At 41.2% G+C, this 23,421-nt stretch overlaps 1 long non-coding RNA gene across 1 annotated transcript; it reads left to right on the top strand.

Moving 5' to 3' along the window:
* Positions 1 to 6,133: 6,133 nt before the first annotated feature.
* LOC118369908 (uncharacterized) lies at positions 6,134 to 21,171 on the top strand. Its single transcript, XR_004822708.2, has 3 exons — positions 6,134 to 6,273; positions 7,224 to 7,739; positions 15,625 to 21,171. It is a non-coding gene; the product is annotated as an uncharacterized LOC118369908 (long non-coding RNA).
* The last annotated feature ends 2,250 nt before the right edge of the window (positions 21,172 to 23,421 follow it).

The following is a 23,421-nucleotide window of genomic DNA, read 5'->3' as shown; positions in this document are numbered from 1 at the left end:
CCAGAAGGGGTTTATATGACTAACTGTTAGATATTCTAGTAGGGGTTTATATGACTAAATTAGATATTCTAGTAAGGTTTATATCAACAATTGTTAGATATTCTAGTAGGGGTTTATATGACTAACTGTTAGATATTCCAGAAGGGGTTTATATGTCTAACTGTTAGATATTCTAGTAGGGGATTATATGACTAACTGTTAGATATTCTAGTAGGGTTTATATAACTAACTGTTAGATATTCTAGTAGGGTTTATATGACTAACAGTTAGATGTTCCAGTAGGGGTTTATATGACTAACAGTTAGATATTCTAGTTGGGTTTATATCAACAACCGAGATATTCTAGTAAGGGGTTATATGACAAACTGTTTATTATATAGGGTTTATTTCAATAACTGTTAGATATTCTAGTACGAGGTTAATATTCAGTTAGATATTAGGGGTTTATATCAACAACCGAGATATTCCAGAAGGGGTTTATATGACTAACTGTTAGATAGTAGGGGTTTATATCAACAACCGAGATATTCCAGAAGGGGTTTATATGACTAACTGTTAGATATTCTAGTAGGGGTTTATATGACAACAGTTAGATATTCTAGTTGGGTTTATATCAACAACCGAGATATTCTAGTAAGGGGTTATATGACAAACTGTTAGATATTATAGTAGGGTTTATTTCAATAACTGTTAGATATTCTAGTAGGAGGTTAATATGACTAACAGTTAGATATTCGTAGGGGTTTATATGACGAACTGTTAGATATTCTAATAGGGTTTATATTCAGTTAGATATTCTAGTAGGGGTTTATATGACTAACTGCTAGATATTCTAATGGGGTTTATATCAACAACTGAGATATTCTAGTAGGGGTTTATATGACTAACTGTTAGATATTCTAGTAGGGTTTATATCTAACTGTTATATATTCTGGTTGGGGTTTCTATGACTAACTGTTAGATATTCTGGTTGGGGTTTCTATGACTAACTGTTATATATTCTGGTTGGGGTTTCTATGACTAACTGTCAGATATTCTAGTCGGGGTTTATATGACTAACTTTTAGATATTCTAGTAGGGGTTTATATGACTAACAGTTAGATATTCTAGTAGGGGTTTATATGACTAACAGTTAGATATTCTAGTAGGGGGTTTATATTCAGTTAGATATTCTAGTAGGGGTTTATATGACTAACAGTTAGATATTCTAGTAGGGGTTTATATGACTAACTGTTAGATATTCTAGTAGGGGTTTATATGACTAACTTTTAGATATTCTAGTAGGGGTTTATATGACTAACAGTTAGATATTCTAGTAGGGGTTTATATGACGAACTTTTAGATATTCTAGTAGGGGTTTATATGACTAACAGTTAGATATTCTAGTAGGGGTTTATATGACTAACTGCTAGATATTCTAATGGGGTTTATATCAACAACTGTTAGATATTCTAGTAGGGGTTATATCAACAACTGTTTGATATATGTTTATATCAACAACGGAGATATTCTAGTAGGGGTTTATATGACTAACTGTTAGATATTCTAGTAGGGGTTTATATGACTAACTGTTATATATTCTGGTTGGGGTTTATATGACTAACTGTTAGATATTCTAGTGGGGGTTTATATCAACAACTGTTTGATATTCTAGTAAGGTTTATATCAACAACTGAGATATTCTAGTAGGGGTTTATATGACTAACTGTTAGATATTCTAGTAGGGGTTTATATGACTAACTGTTATATATTCTGGTTGGGGTTTCTATGACTAACTGTTAGATATTCTGGGGTTTATATGACTAACTGTTAGATATTCTAGTAGGGCTTATATGACTAAATTAGATATTCTAGTAAGGTTTATATCAACAATTGTTAGATATTCTAGTAGGCGTTTATATGACTAACTGTTAGATATTCCAGAAGGGGTTTATATGTCTAACTGTTAGATATTCTAGTAGGGGATTATATGACTAACTGTTAGATATTCTAGTAGGGTTTATATAACTAACTGTTAGATATTCTAGTAGGGGTTTATATGACTAAATTAGATATTCTAGTAAGGTTTATATCAACAATTGTTAGATATTCTAGTAGGGTTTATATGACTAACTGTTAGATATTCCAGAAGGGGTTTATATGACTAACTGTTAGATATTCTAGTAGGGGTTTATATGACTAAATTAGATATTCTAGTAAGGTTTATATCAACAATTGTTAGATATTCTAGTAGGCGTTTATATGACTAACTGTTAGATATTCCAGAAGGGGTTATATGTCTAACTGTTAGATATTCTAGTAGGGGTTTATATGACTAACTGTTAGATATTCTAGTAGGGGTTTATATAACTAACTGTTAGATATTCTAGTAGGGGTTTATATGACTAACAGTTAGATGTTCCAGTAGGGGTTTATATGACTAACAGTTAGATATTCTAGTTGGGTTTATATCAACAACCGAGATATTCTAGTAAGGGGTTATATGACAAACTGTTAGATATTATAGTAGGGTTTATTTCAATAACTGTTAGATATTCTAGTACGAGGTTAATATGACTAACAGTTAGATATTCGCGTAGGGGGTTTATATGACGAACTGTTAGATATTCTAATAGGGTTTATATTACTAACAGTTAGATATTCTAGTAGGGGGTTTATATGACTAACTGCTAGATATTCTAATGGGGTTTATATCAACAACTGAGATATTCTAGTAGGGGGTTTATATGACTAACTGTTAGATATTCTAGTAGGGGTTTATATGACTAACTGTTATATATTCTGGTTGGGGTTTCTATGACTAACTGTTAGATATTCTGGTTGGGGTTTCTATGACTAACTGTTATATATTCTGGTTGGGGTTTCTATGACTAACTGTCAGATATTCTAGTCGGGGGTTTATATGACGAACTTTTAGATATTCTAGTAGGGGGTTTATATGACTAACAGTTAGATATTCTAGTAGGGGGTTTATATGACTAACAGTTAGATATTCTAGTAGGGGGTTTATATGACGAACTTTTTAGATATTCTAGTAGGGGTTTATATGACTAACAGTTAGATATTCTAGTAGGGGTTTATATGACGAACTTTTAGATATTCTAGTAGGGGTTTATATGACTAACAGTTAGATATTCTAGTAGGGGTTTATATGACTAACTGCTAGATATTCTAATGGGGTTTATATCAACAACGGTTAGATATTCTAGTAGGGGGTTATATCAACAACTGTTTGATATTCTAGTAAGGTTTATATCAACAACGGAGATATTCTAGTAGGGGGTTTATATGACTAACTGTTAGATATTCTAGTAGGGGTTTATATGACTAACTGTTATATATTCTGGTTGGGGTTTCTATGACTAACTGTTAGATATTCTAGTGGGGGTTTATATCAACAACTGTTTGATATTCTAGTAAGGTTTATATCAACAACTGAGATATTCTAGTAGGGGGTTTATATGACTAACTGTTAGATATTCTAGTAGGGTTTATATGACTAACTGTTATATATTCTAGTTGGGGTTTATATGACTAACTGTTAGATATTCTGGGAGGGGTTTATATGACTAACTGTTAGATATTCTGGTAAGGGTTTCTATGACTAACTGTTAGATATTCTAGTAAGGGTTTATATGACTTACTGTTAGATATTCTAGTAGGGGTTTATATGACTGACTGATAGATATTCTAGTAGGGGTTTATATGACTAGCTGTTAGATATTCTAGTAGGGGTTTATATGACTAACTGTAATATATTCTGGTAGGGGTTTCTATGACTAACTGTTAGATATTCTAGTAGGGGTTTATATGACTAACTGTAATATATTCTGGTAGGGGTTTCTATGACTAACTGTTAGATATTCTAGTAGGGGTTTATATGACTAACTGTTATATATTCTGGTAGGGGTTTCTATGACTAACTGTTAGATATTCTAGTAGGGGTTTATATGACTAACTGTTAGATATTCTAGTAGGGGTTTATATGACTAACTGTTAGATATTCTAGATATTCTTTTAGATATTCTAGTAGGGGTTTATATGACTAACAGTTAGATATTCTAGTAGGGGGTTTATATGACGAACTTTTAGATATTCTAGTAGGGGTTTATATGACTAACAGTTAGATATTCTAGTAGGGGTTTATATGACTAACTGCTAGATATTCTAATGGGGTTTATATCAACAACGGTTAGATATTCTAGTAGGGGTTATATCAACAACTGTTTGATATTCTAGTAAGGTTTATATCAACAACGGAGATATTCTAGTAGGGGTTTATATGACTAACTGTTAGATATTCTAGTAGGGGTTTATATGACTAACTGTTATATATTCTGGTTGGGGTTTCTATGACTAACTGTTAGATATTCTAGTGGGGGTTTATATCAACAACTGTTTGATATTCTAGTAAGGTTTATATCAACAACTGAGATATTCTAGTAGGGGGTTTATATGACTAACTGTTAGATATTCTAGTAGGGGTTTATATGACTAACTGTTATATATTCTGGTTGGGGTTTCTATGACTAACTGTTAGATATTCTGGGAGGGGTTTATATGACTAACTGTTAGATATTCTGGTAAGGGTTTCTATGACTAACTGTTAGATATTCTAGTAAGGGGTTATATGACTTACTGTTAGATATTCTAGTAGGGGTTTATATGACTGACTGATAGATATTCTAGTAGGGGGGTTATATGACTAGCTGTTAGATATTCTAGTAGGGGTTTATATGACTAACTGTAATATATTCTGGTAGGGGTTTCTATGACTAACTGTTAGATATTCTAGTAGGGGGTTTATATGACTAACTGTAATATATTCTGGTAGGGGTTTCTATGACTAACTGTTAGATATTCTAGTAGGGGGTTTATATGACTAACTGTTATATATTCTGGTAGGGGTTTCTATGACTAACTGTTAGATATTCTAGTAGGGGGTTTATATGACTAACTGTTAGATATTCTAGTAGGGGGTTTATATGACTAACTGTTAGATATTCTAGTAGGGGGTTTATATGACTAACTGTTATATATTCTAGTGGGGGGTTATATGACTAACTGTTAGATATTCTAGTAGGGGGTTTATATGACTAACTGTTAGATATTCTAGTAGGGGGTTTATATGACTAACTGTTAGATATTCTAGTATGGGGTTTATATCACTAAGTGTTAGATTTTATAGTAGGGGTTTATATATACAAATGTTAGATATTCTAGTAGGGGTTTATATGACTAACTGTTAGATATTCTAGTAGGGGTTTATATCACTAACTGTTAGATATTCTAGTAGGAGGTTAATATGACTAACGGTCAGATATTCAAGTAGGGGGTTTATATCAACAACTGTTAGATATTCTAGTACGAGGTTAATATGACTAACTGTTAGATATTCTAGTAGGGGGTTTATATCAACAACTGTTAGATATTCTAGTAAGGTTTATATCAACAACTGATATATTCTAGTAGGGGGTTTATATGACTAACAGTTAGATATTCTAGTAGGGGGTTTATATGACTAACTGCTAGATATTCTAATGGGGTTTATATCAACAACTGAGATATTCTAGTAGGGGGTTTATATGACTAACTGCTAGATATTCTAATGGGGTTTATATCAACAACTGAGATATTCTAGTAGGGGGTTTATATGACTAACTGTTAGATATTCTAGTAGGGGTTTATATGACTAACTGTTATATATTCTGGTTGGGGTTTCTATGACTAACTGTTAGATATTCTAGTAGGGGGTTTATATGACTAACTGTTATATATTCTAGTGGGGGGTTATATGACTAACTGTTAGATATTCTAAATCAGGGGATGGTCAGCTGAGATCAAACAGTGGTGTCGTTAGGTCTGGGCATCCGATTACACTTCAGTCTGATATGAGTTTCTATAAACACACATCACTTGTGCTATGCAGTATATATAGAAAAATATTTTCTTGCAATTTTTTAGGACAAATATAAGCAATACAATACACTGCGTTAGGCAGTAGCATGCACTGCAAGTAGCCCTTGAAGTAAAGCGGAGGACCGCTTGCGCCCCTTGACTCCCCTCCCCCACAGCACCTGTTTTATGTAATCACTCAGCAAAACGTCTGTCACCCAGCCAGAGTCTGCAGCATAGTTCTTCATAGGACATCATAGGAACTTCTTCCAAAAGATAAGCCAAAAAAAAGCGAGCAGGTTGAGACAGTAGTGAATGAGGTGGAGAGGGCAGAACAGCCAGAGAGTCAAAGTGCAGCAGCAGCAGAGTCAGCCACAGGTTTGTGCAGGGTTGGTGGTAGCTTACTAGCTAACGTTACTCTCCGTCAGCATAAGGTTGGCTAATGCTAATAAACTAGCTTAAGCTATTGGGTGTCAGAGTTAATTAACAGTATATTTAGTGAGTGGGCAAGCTAAGGATGTTGATATAAGTAAAGATATTAGGAAAAGTGTTTATTTCTAGAGAGTGTATTTGATGGGTTTCGTTTTTGTAGCTAGTTACTGGCAGGCTGAGAACGTTTTGCTGACTGAAGCGCATGTCTTCTGACAGTGACACAGTGTCCTCCTGTGGACTGAAGCTGAACTTTACTACAATTTCATATTTTGCAGTTTAAATTAGCAATTTTGAGGTGGTAGAACTGACGAAATGAAATGAATCATAGAGGTCTTATAACCTAACGTTATTCCATTCTACAGGTAAACATGCTTGGCTGATGTCTGTTATTTCCATATACGCTATGTACCTAATTGTACAAAAAACTGCCCATAATTAAATTATTTCATTTAGCATTTATTTGTATTACACTTTGTATTCACTTAGCTACTTACTTTTCTATTGTTGTTGCATTGTCGACAGGTTAACCTGCAAGTCAGCATTTCATTGCACTGTGTATATCATGTGATTTTGACAAATAAAAAAACTCTGAAGGGGGAGGGCTAGTATAACATCATGCAGAGGAAAAGGGAGAGCTCAACACGTTTTCACTCCTCTGTCAGGTTACCTAGCCATTATTTGATTTAATTAGTATTTGTTTGCTTAGCAGACACCCTTATCTATGAGACACCAGACAACCACATCAAACCACAACTGAAACCAACTCATGTTTGAATTTAGTCATGCTGCTTGCATTTCTTAATGAACCAAATCTAAAACGAGGCCAAATCAGGAAGTGCATTTGCCCTTTTAAATGGATTAATTACATGTTGCACCTCTACCTTGCTACCTTTCAGATGAGCCAAGGAGGATAACAGATGAGAACAACAGGCCAGTGGAGCACTTAGAACAGCAGCAGCCAGGGGAAACTGGTAGGGAAGAGGATGCTTTAGGTGACCCAGACATAGGCCTAAAACAAGTTAAGCTACCCCAGTATCCCCTTGACCGTTTTGGATTGAACAACTAAAGAGATGCACCAGACAAGACACATATACGCAGCAACAGAAGAGTAAATGATGGAGAGACACAAGACAAGACACAAAGATAGCAACAGAAGAGTAGGATATGATCGAGAGAGACACCAGACAAGACACATATAGGTAGCAACAGAAGAGTAAATGAGGGAGAGACACGAGGCAAGACGCAGAGATAGCAAACTAAGAATAGGATATGATGGAGCGAGACACCAGAAGAACGGAACAGGCCATAACAGAAGAAGGAAGACAAAGAAGACATTAACAAACAAGAACCTGAGACAGCAATGGACAAGACACAGATAAAGTGACAAGAGGGCAGATGAAGAGAGAACAGAGGTGGGTTGAGCACACAGTATCACTTCAAGCTGATCTATAGATTCAAATTATAACAGGTGAAATACAGACAGTGAAAAATCAAAACATGGTTTACAAATAATTTGCAGGTGAGATGAGGTACTACGAAGCTATATGGAATTGTTTTAAGGTCATACCAAGGAACATTTTGTTATTTAATTTAGAATTTTAAGACGCCTTGAAGTATACAAAAAAAACCTTTTTTGATAAGTTGTATTTGGCCTTACTGCTATAAGCCCATACAAACTCATTGAATAACAGATTCACTACATGGAACAACAGATAGTCCCTCCACCCCAAAAAATCCTATATCTGAGAGATATAAGAAAGATTAAGAAACATTTTTTTGTACATGTATTTAACATGTTTGTTTTGTCACTAAACTGTCTCCATATATACAGCACCAGTCAAAAGTTTGAACACACCTACTCGTTCAAGGGTGTTTCTTTATTTGTACTATTTTCTACATTGTATAATAATAGTGAATAGTGATATTATTATTATTATATTATTATTATTTAGTGAAGACATCAAAACTATTAAATAACACATATGGAATCATGTAGTAACCAAAAACGTGTTGAACAAATCAAAATATATTTTATATTTGAGATTCTTCAAAGTAGCCATTTTGATGACAGCTTTGCACACTCTTGGCATTCTCTCAACCATCTTCACCTGGAATGCTTTTCCAACAATCTTGAAGGAGTTCCCACATATGGTGAGCATTTGTTGGCTGTTGACCAAAAATCTCAAATTTGGACTCATCAGACCAAAGGACAGATTTTCACTGGTCTAATGTCCATTTCTCGTGTTTATTGGCCCAAGCAAGTCTCTTCTTATTGTTGTGCTTTATTAGTGGTTTCTTTGCAGCAATTCGACCATGAAGGCCTGATTCACACTGTCTCCTCTGAACAGATGTTGAGATGTGTCTATTACTTGAACTGTGTGAAGCATTTATAAGTTCCTGAAATGTTCTGGATTGACTGACGTTCTTGTCTTAAAGTAATGATAGACTAATTTCTCTTTAGGCTGTTCTTGCCATAATATGGACTTGGTCTTTTACCAAATAATGCTATCTTCTGAATACCACCCTTACCATGTCACAACACAACTGATTGGCTCATGGAGCGGCAGAGGTAGCCTAGTGGTTAGAGCGTTGGGCCAGTAACCGGAAAGCAGATCGTCTGTACCAACTTCAGACGAGTCCCAAGTTGCTTGTCGGGATCATAGTTTGTAGGCCAAACCATCCGGACACTACAGACGATTCTATGAGAAGACTGATTTTCGGGATATCTCATGGTCTGACAAACACAGCTCTTGCTCTGTCACCTTTCACTGCAGATGTGGAAGTGGTACATAGGTGGATGCAGTGGATTGAGATGCATCCCGCAAATATATATATAAACTCAGAAAAAAAAGAAACGTCCTCTCACTGTCAACTGCATTTATTTTTAGCAAACTTAACATGTGTAAATATTTGTATGAACATAAGATTCAACAACTGAGACATAAACTAAACAGGTTCCACAGACATGTGACTAACATACATTGAATAATGTGTCCCTGAACAAATGGGGGGGTATCAAAATCGAAAGTAACGGTCAGTATTTGGTGTGGCCACCAACTGCATTAAGTACTGCAGTGCATCTCCTCCTCCTGGACTGTACCAGATGTTCCAGTTCTTGCTGTGAGATGTTACCCCACTCTTCCACCAAGGCACCTGCAAGTTCCCAGACATTTCTGGGGCGAATGGCCCTAGCCCTCATCCTCCGATCCAACAGGTACCAGACGTGCTCAATGGGATTGAGATCCGGGTTCTTTGCTGGCCATGGCAGAACACTGACATTTCTGTGTTCTGCCATCTGAAATCGCACACAGAACGAGCAGTATGGATGGTGGCTTTGTCATGCTGGAGGGTCATGTCAGAATGAGCCTGCAGGAAGGGTACCATATCAGGGAGGAGGATGTCTTCGTTGAGATTGCCTGCAATGACAAAAAGCTCAGTCCGATGATGCTGTGACACACTGCCCCAGACCATGACGGAGCCTCCACCCCCAAATCGATCCCGCTCCAGAGTACAGGTCTCGGTGTAAAGCTCATTCCTTCGACGATAAACACGAATCCGACCATCACCCCTGGTGAGACAAAACCGCGACTCGTCAGTGAAGAGCACTTTTTGCCATTCCTGTCTGGTCCAGCGATGGTGGGTTTGTGCCCATAGGCGACATTGTTGCCGGTGATGTCTGGTGCCTGCCTTTTGGACCTGGACCTGCCTTTTGGACAGTCTGAGCACTGATGGAGGGATTGTGCGTTCCTGGTGTAAGTCGGGCAGTTGTTGTTGCCATCCTGTACCTGTCCCGCAGGTGTGATGTTCGGATGTACTTGATCCTGTGCAGATGTTGGTACACGTGGTCTGCCACTGCGAGGAGGATCAGCTGTCCGTCCTGTCTCCCTGTAGTGCTGTTTTAGACGTCTCACAGTACGGACATTGCAATTTATTGCCCTGGCCACATCTGCAGTCCTCATGACTCCTTCAGCATTCCTAAGGCATGTTCATGCAGATGATAAGGGAACCTGGGCATCTTTCTTTTGGTGTTTATCAGAGTCAGTAGAAAGGCCTCTTTAGTGTCCTAAGTTTTCATAACTGTGACCTTAATTGCCTACCGTCTGTAAGCTGTTAGTGTCTTCATGACCGTTCCGCAGGTGCATGTTCATTAATTGTTTATGGTTCATTGAACAAGCATGGGAAACAGTGTTTAAACCCTTTACAAAGATCTGTGAAGTTATTTGGATTTTTACGAAAAGGGGACGGTTCTTTTTTTGCTGAGTTTATCTCTATCTTAAACTGACTGATTTATTTTATTATTCTTATTATTATGCTAATTAATTTTTGCGTGGGCACAGGCATCGACATTAGGGGATTCAAGTTTCTCTATATATTGTAATTACTGCACAGTTTGTGTGAGAGAGAGAGAGAGAGAGAGAGAGAGAGAGAGAGAGAGAGAGAGAGAGAGAGAGAGAGAGAGAGAGAGAGAGTGAGAGAGAGAGAGTGTGTGTGTGTGTTTGGGTACTCTGGGATTCTTTAATCAGTTTGGCTCATTGGACAGGTCAGAGTCTATGTTTGAAGATCTATTCTCTCAATGTTATAATCTCACTGATAATCTCAAGGTGCACAAAATTCGTGCATTTAGCTGTTTTTGCCAGGGGAGAATGCCCCCGAACAATCCTACTGGCTTTGGGCTAAGCCTCGAAGGTTTTAATTATTCTGATATTTTTCACTCGCCAGGAAATATCCTAATATATGATAATCTAGATAACCACACCCTAACCATATTTACATTGCCATTTGAATCATTTAGCAAATACTCTTATCCAGAGAGATTTACAGTTACTGCTTTCATCTTAATTAAGATAGTTAAAATGAAATAAAAGGTTATTTGTCACACGCCCTTAACCAACGATGCAGTTCAAGAAATAGAGTTAAGAAAATATTTACTAAATAAACTAAAGTGAGAGAAAAAAAGTATCACAAGAAAAGCCTATATCCAGGGTGTAACGGTACCGAGTCAATGTGCGGCGGTAGAGGTTAGTCAGGATAATTTGTAAAGTGACTATGCATAGATAATAAACAGCGAGTAGCAGCAGTGTAGAAACAAAGGGGGGCGGGTGAATGTAAATAGTCCGGGTGGCTATTTGATAAATTGTTCAGCAGTCTTATGGCTTGGGGGTAGACGCTCATAAGGAGCCTTTTGGTCCTAGACTTGGCGCACCGGTACCGCTTGACGTGCAATAGCAGAGAGAACAGTCTATGACTTTGGTGACAGGAGTCTTCGACAATTGTTTGAGCTTTCCTCTCACACCGCCAAGTCTATAGGTCCTGGATGTCAGGAAGCTTGGCCCCAGTGATGTACTGGGCCGTACGCACTACCCTCTGTAGCACCTTACGGTCAGATGCCAAGCAGTTGCCATACCAGGTGGTGATGCAACCAGTCAGGATGCTCTCGATGGTCCAGTTGTAGAAATATTTAAGGATCTGGGGACCCATGCCAAGTCTTTTAATTCTCCTGAAGGAGAAAAGGTGTTGCCTTGCCCTCTTCCAACTGTCTTGGTGTGTTTGAACCATGATAGTTCGTTAGTGATGTTGACAGCAAAGTTAACAGCAAACTCTCGACCTGCTCCTCTTCAGCCCCATCAATGTTAATGGGGGCCTGTTCGGCCCTCCTTTTCCTATAGCCCACGATCAGCTCCTTTGTCTTGTTCACATTGAGGGAGACGTTGTTGTCCTGGCACAACACTGCCAGGTCTCTGACCTCCTCCCTATAGGCTGTCTCATAGTTGTCAGTGATCAGGCCTACCACTGTTGTGTCGTCAGCAAACTTAATGATGGTGTTGGGGTCGTGCTTGGCCACGCTATCGTAGGTGAACATGGAGTACAGGATGGGACCCCACGCACCACTGAGGGGCCCAAGTGTTGAGGATCAGCGTGGCAGATGTGTTGTTGCCTACCCTTACCACCTGGGGGCGGCCCATCAGGAAGTCCAGGATCCAGTTGCAGAGGGAGGTGTTTAGTCCCAGGATCCTTAGCTTAGCGATAGCGATGAGCTTTGTGGGCACTATGGTGTTCAATGCTGAGCTGTCGTCAATGAACAGCCTTCTCACATAGGTGTTCCTTTTGTCCAGGTGGGAAAGGGCAGTGTGGAGTGCGATTGAGATTGCGTCATCTGTGGATCTGTTGGGGCATTATGCGAATTGGAGTGGATCTAGAGTCTCCGGCATGAGGGTGTTGATGTGAGCCATGACTAGCCTTTCAAAGCACTTCATGGCTACTGACGTGGTTGAAAATGTCAGTAAAGGCACTTGCCGGTTGGTCCGCGCATGCTTTGAGTACACATCCTGGTAATCCGCCTGGCCCTGCAGCCTTGTGAATTTTGACCTGTTTACATCAGCTACGGAGAGCGTGATCACGCAGTCGTCCGGAACAGCTAGTTCTCCCATGCATGTTTTAGTGTTGCTTGCCTCGAAGCGAGCATAAAAGGCATTTAGCTCGTCTGGTTGGCTCACGTCACTGGGCAGCTCGCGGCTGGGTTTCCCTTTGTAGTCCATAATATTTTTCAGCCCCTGCCATATCTGATGAGCGTAAGAGCCAGTATAGTAGGAGTAGTCCTGTATTGACGTTTTGCCTGTTTAATGGTTCGTCTGAGGGGATAGCGGGATGTCTGATAAGAGTTTGGATTAGTGTCACGCACCTTGAAAGCGGCAGCTCTAGCCTTTAGCTCAGTGCAGATGTTGCCTGTAATCCATGGCTTCCGGTTGGGAAATGTACGTACAGCCACTGTGGGGACGACGTCGTCAATGCAGTTATTGATGAAGCCGGTGACTGAGGTGGTATACTCCTCAATGCCATTGGATGAATTCCGGAACATTTTCCAGTTGGTGCTAGCAAAACAGTCCTATAGCGTAGCATCCACGTCATCAACCACTTCCATATTAATCAGGAGGATAGAATTATGTATCTCTGTGTGTGGAGTAAAGGTGGTCGAGAGTTTCTTTTTCCTCTGGTTGCACATGTGACATGCTGCTAGAAATTAGGTCAAATGGATGTTTGCCTGCATTAAAGTCCCCGGCCATTAGGAGTGCCGCTTCTGGGTGAGCATTTTCTTGTTTGCGTATGGCCTTATACAGCTTGTTGATTGCGGTCTTAGTGCCAGCATCAGTTTGTGGTCCTAAATAGACAGCTATGAATAATATAGATGAGGACTCTCTTGGTAGATAGTGTGGTCTACATGAGGTATTCTACGTCTCGGTGAAACATAAGATATTACAGTTTTTAATGTCCCGTTGGTAGGATAGTCTTAATCGTAGATCGTCTAGTTTGTTTTCCAATGATTGCACATTGGTCAATAATAAGGAGGGGAGTGGTGGTTTACCTACTCGTCGGTGAAGTTAGGTAGGGGAACTACGTATCTCAATAATAGTAAGGATATTTTTCCTCATTAAAGTAGTTATCAGCAGAGTCAGTGCTAGTACGAAACATTTTTAAATAGTCAAATAAACATTCAGGCCTCCCGATTGGCGCAACGGTCTAAGGCACTGCAGTGCTAGAGGCATCACTACAAACCCGGGTTTGATGCCAGGCTGTGTCGCAGCAGGCTGCGACCGGAAGACCCTTGAGGCGGCGCACAGTTGGCCCAGCGTCGTCCGGGTTACGGGAGGGTTTGGCTGGCCGGGATGTCCTTGTCTCATCGCACTCTAGTGACTCCTGTGGTGGGCCGGGCACATGCACGCTGACTTCGATCACCAGTTGTAATGTGTTTCCTCTGACACATTGATGCGGCTGGCTTCCGGGTTAAGCGGGCAGTGTGTCAAGAAGCAGTGCAGCTTGGCATGGTCGTGTTTCGGAGGACGCATGGCTCCCGACCTTCGCCTCCCGAGTCCGTACGGGAGTTGCAGCAGTGGGACAAGACTGTAAGTACCAATTGGGTATCACGAAATTGGGGGGGAAAGGGTAAAAACTAAGGAAAATAAATAAACATTAAGATTTTTTGAAAGCAATTATTCAGAAGATTGGTATTCAAGGAGTCCAGAAAACCCATTATCTAGCCCAACCATTATCTAATCCAAAGTTACCAAAGTACCAAACCCTCTCTCTGTCATTCATATAGTAGCATGCTTTTGTATACACATCCAATTATATAACTGTATACACATTGAAAAATCTTTTATCTGTCATCTGTCGTGTTTTCCCCTGTTTTAAGTATACCTTGCTAATGCTTAACCTGCCTGTCCTTTGTTAGCTCCAAAGCCACCCCCAGAGCTCCGGGAGTACTGATCAAAATGAAACGCTGTCATACACAAATTCCCTCAGACAAACAGCCATAATTACTGGAATTAGCCAGCTATTTTGTCATTAGCCTCTGCATTCAATGAGCCTATTAAAAAGAAACAGAAAAGAAAGACAGTGATGGATGTCTAGGGCGGATTTGAAGACACAAGCACCCCCCCCCACCCCTTTACCCCATATTTAATTCTGTGTCTAATACCATAATGTAGTCACTCTCAGAGCTGTGTCTCTGCAGATTGTTCTGATTGGTATTGTGTGAGTGCTGATGGCTCGACTCAGAGAAGTCACTGCATACAAATGCACTTTGTTAGCATTCTGATGAAAATGGCAGCTTGCCTTTTAATGCTGTATTTTCCCCAACCATAATCATAGGGTGGGTATTCAAATAAATGAAGCCAAAACAATGAGACCAAATCAGGACTTCATAAGCTGGTGAAAGGCCAGGGACATGTTAATGAGAGCTGTGAACACATTCCATCTGTTGGAATTACACATATCTGACACATTAGGCAGGCTTTTTGGCTGGCTGCACGTTGTCTCTAAATGGGAAAAGGAGAGAAATGATCTTAACGTGTAATTTAGTGTAAATTTGTGTTTGCACAAATGCAGCCCCCAGTCTTTCAACATTAATGATGGTCATAAAGAGATGTGGAACTTTCTTTCTGCAAGCATTGTGCACAGACTTTACGCAAACACACATCTCAAGTCAGGATATCAACCCAACTCTCCATATTCTTTCATATGGTAGCTTATATTTTTTGGCATTCCAAGCATTTGTTTGTTCTTGTACAGGTAAGGATATACGGATGTCCTCTATCTTTCACTCATGTTGCTGCAATGCTTTATTGTTTAGATGTCTTTACACAATTGTAGAAAGGATCAGATGACTGTGACTCATAGAAAGAGTTCAAATGCTGTAACTTTATTGTAAATCTCTGTAAACCATGTTTGGTTGTACTTCACTTAGGTCAGCATGGATCAAGGGTCTGGTGCACGTTTTCACACACCCTCTTCTTTCCATAGAACAAATAACTTCAACAGAGTGGAGGGAGATGGTAAATCAGTGGAACGTGAATGGGAAAACGTCTATCACAGATGGTGGTCCTACACTGCCCTCTAGTGTTTTACAGAACAGACATCTGCTTTACTTCTCAAGATAATCCCTTGTTATACAGTATATTAAAGGATACAGTCCATGTTTGCCTGTGTATACAATACTTTTTTTTTTTAACTAGTAGCATGTAATTTAATGTGTTCCTCCCTTCATAAGTTTACATTCCAAACCAAATGTGGAGTTACGCTTCGAACACACCGACCATGTCTTTGCATTGTGTTACACCAGAATTACATTAGTTTCCAATGAAACGCTGCGTTTGCCTTGCAGCATTGCGTTGCAGAGGCAGTTGCAGTGCGTTCGGTGTGGTGCGTACGTTGGATTTATCGAACGTATGCGTCAAACTGTATGCGTAAACGACTTGACAGAAATGGTAGCAGAGGGTGAATGTTGAACTTTTGTTGCATACATATCCAGATGATACTGTGTGCTAATCAAATCCAATCAAATTGTATTTGTCACATACACATGGTTAGCAGATGTTAATGCGAGTGTAGCGAAATGCTTGTGCTTCTAGTTCCGACAATGCAGTAATAACCAACACGTAATCAAGCTAACAATTCCAAAACTACTACCTTATAGACACAAGTGTAAGGGGATAAAGAATATGTACATAAAGATATATGAATGAGTGATGGTACAGAGCGGCATAGGCAAGATACAGTAGATGGTATTGAGTACAGTATATACATATGAGATGAGTATGTAAACAAAGTGGCATAGTTAAAGTGGCTAGTGATACATGTATTACATAAAGATGCAGTAGATAATATAGAGTACAGGATATACGTATACATATGAGATGAATAATGTAGGGTATGTAAACATTATATTAGGTAGCATTGTTTAAAGTGGTTAGTGATATATTTTAAATCATTTCCCATCAATTCCCATTATTAAAGTGGCTGGAGTTGAGTCAGTGTGTTGGCAGCAGCCACTCAATGTTAGTGGTGGCTGTTTAACAGTCTGATGGCCTTGAGATAGAAGCTGTTTTTCAGTCTCTCTGTCCCTGCTTTGATGCACCTGTACTGACCTCGCCTTCTGGATGATAGCGGGGTGAACAGGCAGTGGCTCAGGTGGTTGTTGTCCTTGATGATCTTTATGGCCTTCCTGTGACATCGGGTGGTGTAGGTGTCCTGGAGGGCAGGTAGTTTGCCCCCGGTGATGCGTTGTGCAGACCTCACTACCCTCTGGAGAGCCTTACGGTTGTGGGCGGAGCAGTTGCCGTACCAGGCGGTGATACAGCCCGACAGGATGCTCTCGATTGTGCATCTGTAGAAGTTTGTGAGTGCTTTTGGTGACGAGCCGAATTTCTTCAGCCTCCTGAGGTTGAAGAGGCGCTGCTGCGCCTTCTTCACGATGCTGTCTGTGTGGGTGGACCAATTCAGTTTGTCTGTGATGTGTACGCCGAGGAACTTAAAACTTACTACCCTCTCCACTACTGTTCCATCGATGTGGATAGGGGGGTGTTCCCTTTGCTGTTTCCTGAAGTCCACAATCATCTCCTTAGTTTTGTTGACGTTGAGTGTGAGGTTATTTTCCTAACACCACACTCCGAGGGCCCTCACCTCCTCCCTGTAGGCCGTCTCGTCGTTGACATGCCGTCTCGTCGTTGTTGATAATCAAGCCTACCACTGTTGTGTCGTCCGCAAACTTGATGATTGAGTTGGAGGCGTGCGTGGCCACCCAGTCGTGGGTGAAAAGGGAGTACAGGAGAGTGCTATATTGCACAATGATTCTGTAACCATAAACATCTGTATATGGGTGCATAGGCAGTAAATCATAATGCGGTAATAGTTTTGTTAGGGCTGAGTTTGAAGACTCAGGGGGCCATATTGGCACTAGGGGGTGTACAGCTTGCATTAACAGAATGCCCTTGCTTGTCCTCCTGAGGCTCAGACAGCTGCCACACAAGTGGAACTTGCAGGGCTGGGAGGGTAGATAGACATGCAGGGCAGACTGGCAGGATAGACAGAGAGACTGGCGTACAATTTGCTATCCTTCCCTCGCAGCTGCTCAATGTTGGTGGCACCATACATGGGGCGCAGGGGGTTGATGATGTGGTTGTTCCAGCGGAACTTCATCCCAGTCAACTCAACCATGTCCGTCTCAGCATCGATGAAGAGCTTGTACTGTAGGTTTTATTAGGTCTCAGGAGGCCACTTTAGGAAAAAGCAGAACATTTTCATTCATTTAGTCAGTTTAGATTGGGGCAGGGTCAGCCAGTTCTCCTATGAATAGATCTTTTCGTTATTCAAGTTCAACAGTCTTCCGAAATCTAAATGATTTTATGGGCTATGATGTTGTCACTTACAATTATAAGAATGAAATAGAAATGAAACCATTTAAAACATGTGTGTGACATAACATCTCAACTCGTCTATAAGCTAGTTTATATCAGGAGTAGTCACATACAGTACATGTTAACCTGATACTGGCGGGTGTTGCCATGCTCTTCATACAGAGCTATATGTTCATTATCCCTGGCTGGGATCTTCTGCCATCGATGGTTACATTTGCTTTATAGCGGTACCCAGGAATTTGAATACAGTGCTTTCGGAAACTATTCAGACCCATTGACTTTTTCCACATTTTGTTACGTTACAGCCTTGTTCTAAAATGGATTAAATAATTATTTACAGGCAAAGGGCTCAGCATCTCCGGTGTTCAGGTAGAACTTCATATTGGATTGTCCCCTGGGGATGGGGAACGTGTCAACATAGCGACCCATAATGGGACATGCTTTGTCTGCACATGGGAAACACCTCTAAAAACACACACACACAGAGAATTAGGTGAAATTAAGTCTTCATGCGGTCAAGGTGTATACATTAATGTTAGACAGTGGATTTGATAGGGCAGAGGGACCCGAATATAGAAGATGACCATATATACTGTATGGTAAGGTATAGAAATATCATTTGTAGATGTTTGTACTTGGGGCCATAGAATTGAGGCATTTCAGTTTGAAAATAAAGATTAAAGCTTAGTATTTATAAACAATTGCCATTTGAGGCCATTCAAGAGGATTCAAAAGGATATAAAAGCATTGGTCAGCTCATTTTGCACCTTTCATAAACCATTATAAGTCACTGAGCTGCTGTTAATATTCTACTCAAGGTGAAATGTGAAAAGGGATCTTTTATTTTACGACCCAGCGCTTTCAACATCTTTACGCCTACACTCCGAAGCCTCTCTGTGGGTAATCATCTTTTCTTATTGCAGTTTCTCACCAAGCACAGGTGGCCAGTGGCACCTTAATTGGGGAGGACGGGCTCATAGTGATGGCTGGAACAGAATAAATGGAATGGTATCCAACACATCAAACACATGGTTTCCATGTGTTTGATGCCATTCCATTCACCCCATTCCAGCCATTATTAAGTGCCGTCCTCCCCTCAGCAGCCTCCTGTGGACTGTCAACGCCCTTGGCTTTTCGAGTGCCCCCAAGCAGAGGGAGAACCCTCTTAAGACTTTTTTCTCTCCTCTTAACTTTTATGTGTCTTAGATCACCACCCTATTAATATGTAGATCAGGATGACATCAGTTTATAGTGTGAGAACAGCAGAGTTTATGGCTGTCAACTGGGCGAAGGAATAACACCCAAGGGCGTTTACGAGGTGAACAACAAGGAGGCGTCTGTCGGCCTCTCTGGGGACATAGTCATATGAGGTCATGCACCACGCTCCCGAGCTGTTTGATTGGGACGTGACCTAGAGCAGGGATAAGCTTTCATTAACGTGGACAGCTGCAGACGCAGGCCCCTCCCATAGAAAGAATGGGGGAAGCCTGTCTGCTGTGGTCCTCGCTGAACCCAATCCCGACGAATCAACTTTTAAAACCATAGAAACGGTTCACAGCCGTATCAATATCATGTACAACAACAGGTGGTACCCCTCCACACACACCCCGATCAAGAGCTGTCTTTGCAGGCAGCAATGCACACCCGAATAAAGTAAACACTTAAAGTAAAAAAACAATGGCATGCATTGATATGCAATGGCTTTCTCGTGGCTTTCTTTTGCAAAATAACTATGAATTAACAGACATTTAAATTGTCAACATACACTGAGTACACCAAACATTAGGAACACCTTCCTGATATTGAGTTGCACCCCCCCTTTTGTCCTCAGAATAGCCTCAATTCGTTTGGGCATGGACGTTACAAGGTGTCGAAAGTGTTCCACAGGGATTCTGGTCCATGTTGACTCCAATGCTTCACACAGTTGTGTCAAGTTGGCTGGATGGCCTTTGGGTGGTGGACCATTCTTGAACACGCGGGAAACTTGAAAACCCCAGCAGCGTTGCAGTTCTTGACACAAGCCGATGCGCCTGGCACCTACTACCATTCCCCATTAAAGGCACTTAAATCTTTTGTCTTGCCCATTCATCCTCTGAATGGCACACATACATACTGGCTTACTGGTGCTCTTTCATGCCATCCCTAGGAGGGGTGCGTCACTTGAGTGGGTTGAGTCACTGACGTGATCTTCCTGTCTGGGTTGGCGCACCCCCTTGGGTTGTGCCGTGGCGGAGATCTTTGTGGGCTATACTCGGCCTTGTCTCAGGATGGTAAGTTGGTGGTTGAAGATATCACTCTAGTGGTGTGGGGGCTGTGCTTTAGCAAAGTGGGTGGGGTTCTATCCTGCCTGTCTGGCCCTGTCCGGGGGTATCATCGGATGGGGCCACAGTGTTCCTGACGCCTCCTGTCTCAGCCTTTGTGTCAGGGGGCTAGGGTCAGTTTGTTATATCTGGAGTACTTCTCCTGTCTTATCCGGTGTCCTGTGTGAATTTAAGTATGCTCTCTCTAATTCTCTCTTTCTTTCTCTCTCTCGGAGGACCTGAGCCCTAGGACCATGCCTCAGGACTACCTGGCATGATGACTTCTTGCTTTCCCCAGTCCACCTGGCCCGGGCTGCTGCTCCAGTTTCAACTGTTCTTCCTGCGGCTATGGAACCCTGACCTGTTCACCGGACGTGCTACCTGTCCCAGACCTGCTGTTTTCAACTCTCTATAGAGACAGCAGGAGTGGTAGAGATACTCTTAATGATCGGCTATGAAAAGCCAACTGACATTTACTCCTGAGGTGCTGACTTGCTGCACCCTCGACAACTACTGTGATTATTATTATTTGACCATGCTGGTCATTTATGAACATTTGAACATCTTGGCCATGTTCTGTTATAATCTCCACCCGGCACAGACAGAAGAGGACTAGCCACCCCTCATAGCCTGGTTCCTCTCTAGGTTTCTTCCTAGGTTTTGGCCTTTCTTGGGAGTTTTTCCTAGCCACTGTGCTTCTACACCTGCATTACTTGCTGTTTGGGGTTTTAGGCTGGGTTTTTGTACAGCACTTTGAGATATGAGCTGATGTAAGAAGGGCTATATAAATACATTTGATACACAATCCATGTCTCAATTGTCTCAAGGATTAAAAATCCTTCTTTAACCGGTCTCCTCCCATTAATCTATACTGATTGAAGTGGATTTAACAAGCGACATAGACTGACCAGGTGAAAGCTATGTCATGGAAAGAGCAGGTGTTAGTGTTTTGACACCCTATTAAGGTGTGGAACATTCACTGTATTATAAGCAACAAAAGCAGGTCTATTTTGCTCAAGCAGCTGGCATATTTCAGTCTTTTCACAAATCACCTGTGGGAACATGGTGGCTCTGAACACCAGACAACTGAAAGAGTTCGCTACTACTATCCGAGAGATAGTTTGTGAGGAAATTACCTCTGCCTTGACATGCAATTAAAACCAGTAAATTAATCTATTGCACTGCTCACTTCTAAAGTGAGTCCGTACTTGGAAGAAGATTGGCGCCGGAGGGGATGGCTGCCGTTTTACGGGCTCCTAACCAATTGTGCTATTTTGTGAGTTTAATCGCATTGTTTGTAACTTATTTTGTACTTTATGTTGATGCAACCATCTCTTGTGACTGAAAAGAGCAACTGGATATCAGAAGTGATTACTCACCTCGAACTGGATAAAGATTTCTGTATACGTTACGAGCTGTATAAGTCCATAAGCAAACAAGAAAATGCTCATCCAGAAGCAGCGCTCTTAGTGGCCGGGGACTTTAATGCAGGCAAACTTAAATCCATTTACCTCATTTCTACCACCATGTCACATGTGCAACATGAGGGGAAAAAAACTCTAGACCACCTTCACTCCACACACAGAGGCACATACAAAGCTCTCCCTCGCCCTCCATTTGGTAAATCTGACTATAATTATATCCTCCTGATTCCTGCGTACAAGCAAAAACTAAAACAGGAAGTACCAGTGACTTGCTCAATACAGAAGTGGTCAGATGAAGCGGATGCTACGCTACAGGACTGTTTTACTAGCACAGACTGGAATATGTTCTGGTATTCATCCAATGGCATTGAGGAGTATACCACCTCAGTCACTGGCTTCATCAATAAGTGCATCGACGACGTCCTCCCCACAGTGACCGTATGTACATATCCCAACCAGAAGCCATGGATTACAGGTAACATCTGCACCGAGCTAAAGGCTAGAACTGATGCTATCAAGGAGCGGGACCCTAATCCTGACACTTATAAGAAATCCCGATATATCCTCAGACGAACCATCAAACAGGCAAATCGTCAATACAGGACTAAGATTGAATCCTACTCTGACGCTCGGATATGGCAGGGCCTGCAGACTATTACGGACTACAAAGGGAAACCTAGCCGCGATCTGGCCACTGACGCGAGCCTACCAGATGGGCTAAATGCCTTTTATGTTCCCTTCAAGTCAAGCAACACTGATGCATGCATGGGAGCACCAGCTGTTCCCAGACGACTGTGATCACACTCTCAGTAGCCTATTTGAGCAATACCTTTAAACAGGTCAACATTCACAAGGCACCTGGGCCAGGCGGATTACCAGGTCGTGTACTCAGCCAGCATGTGCAGACCAACTGGCAAGTGTCTTTACTGACATTTTTAACCTCTACCTGACCGAGTCTGTAATACCTACAAGCAGACCACCATAGTCCCTGTGCCCAAGAACACTAAGGTAACCTGTCTAAATTACTACCGCCCCGTAGCACTCATGTTGGTAGCCATGAAGTGCTTTGAAAGGCTGGTCATGGCACACATCAACACCATCATCCCGGGAAACTCTAGACCCACTCCAATTCACATATGACCCTACCAGATCCACAGACGCAATCTCAATCACACTCCACACTGCCCTTTCCCACCTGGACAATAGGAATACCTATGTAAGAATGTTGTTCATTGATTACAGCTCATCATTCAACACCATAGTGCCCACAACGCTCATCACTAAGTTATGGACTATGCGACTGAAAACCTCCCTCTGCAACTGGATACTGGACATCCTGACGGGCCACCCCGAGGTCGTAAGGGTAGGCAACACCACATCTGCCACGCTGATGCTCAACATGGGGGCCCCTCAGGGGTGCGTGCTTAGTCCCCTCCTGTACTCCCTGTTCACCCACGACTGTGGCCAAGCACGACTCCAACACCATCATTACATTTTCTGAAGACACAACGTGGTATGCCTGATCACCAACAACGATGAGACAGCCTATAGGGAGATCAGAGACCTGGCAGTGTGGTGCCAGGACAACAACCTCTTCCTCAACGTGAGCAAGACAAAGAAGATGATCACAGACTACAGGAAAAGGAGGGCCAAACACACCCCCATTAACATTGACTCGGC

The sequence above is a fragment of the Oncorhynchus keta genome, chromosome 36 (assembly GCF_023373465.1).
Source record: "Oncorhynchus keta strain PuntledgeMale-10-30-2019 chromosome 36, Oket_V2, whole genome shotgun sequence".
In the NCBI taxonomy this organism is placed as follows: domain Eukaryota; kingdom Metazoa; phylum Chordata; class Actinopteri; order Salmoniformes; family Salmonidae; genus Oncorhynchus; species Oncorhynchus keta.
The sequence above is the reverse complement of the archived record's forward strand: the minus strand, read 5'-3'. Positions and strand labels throughout refer to the sequence as shown.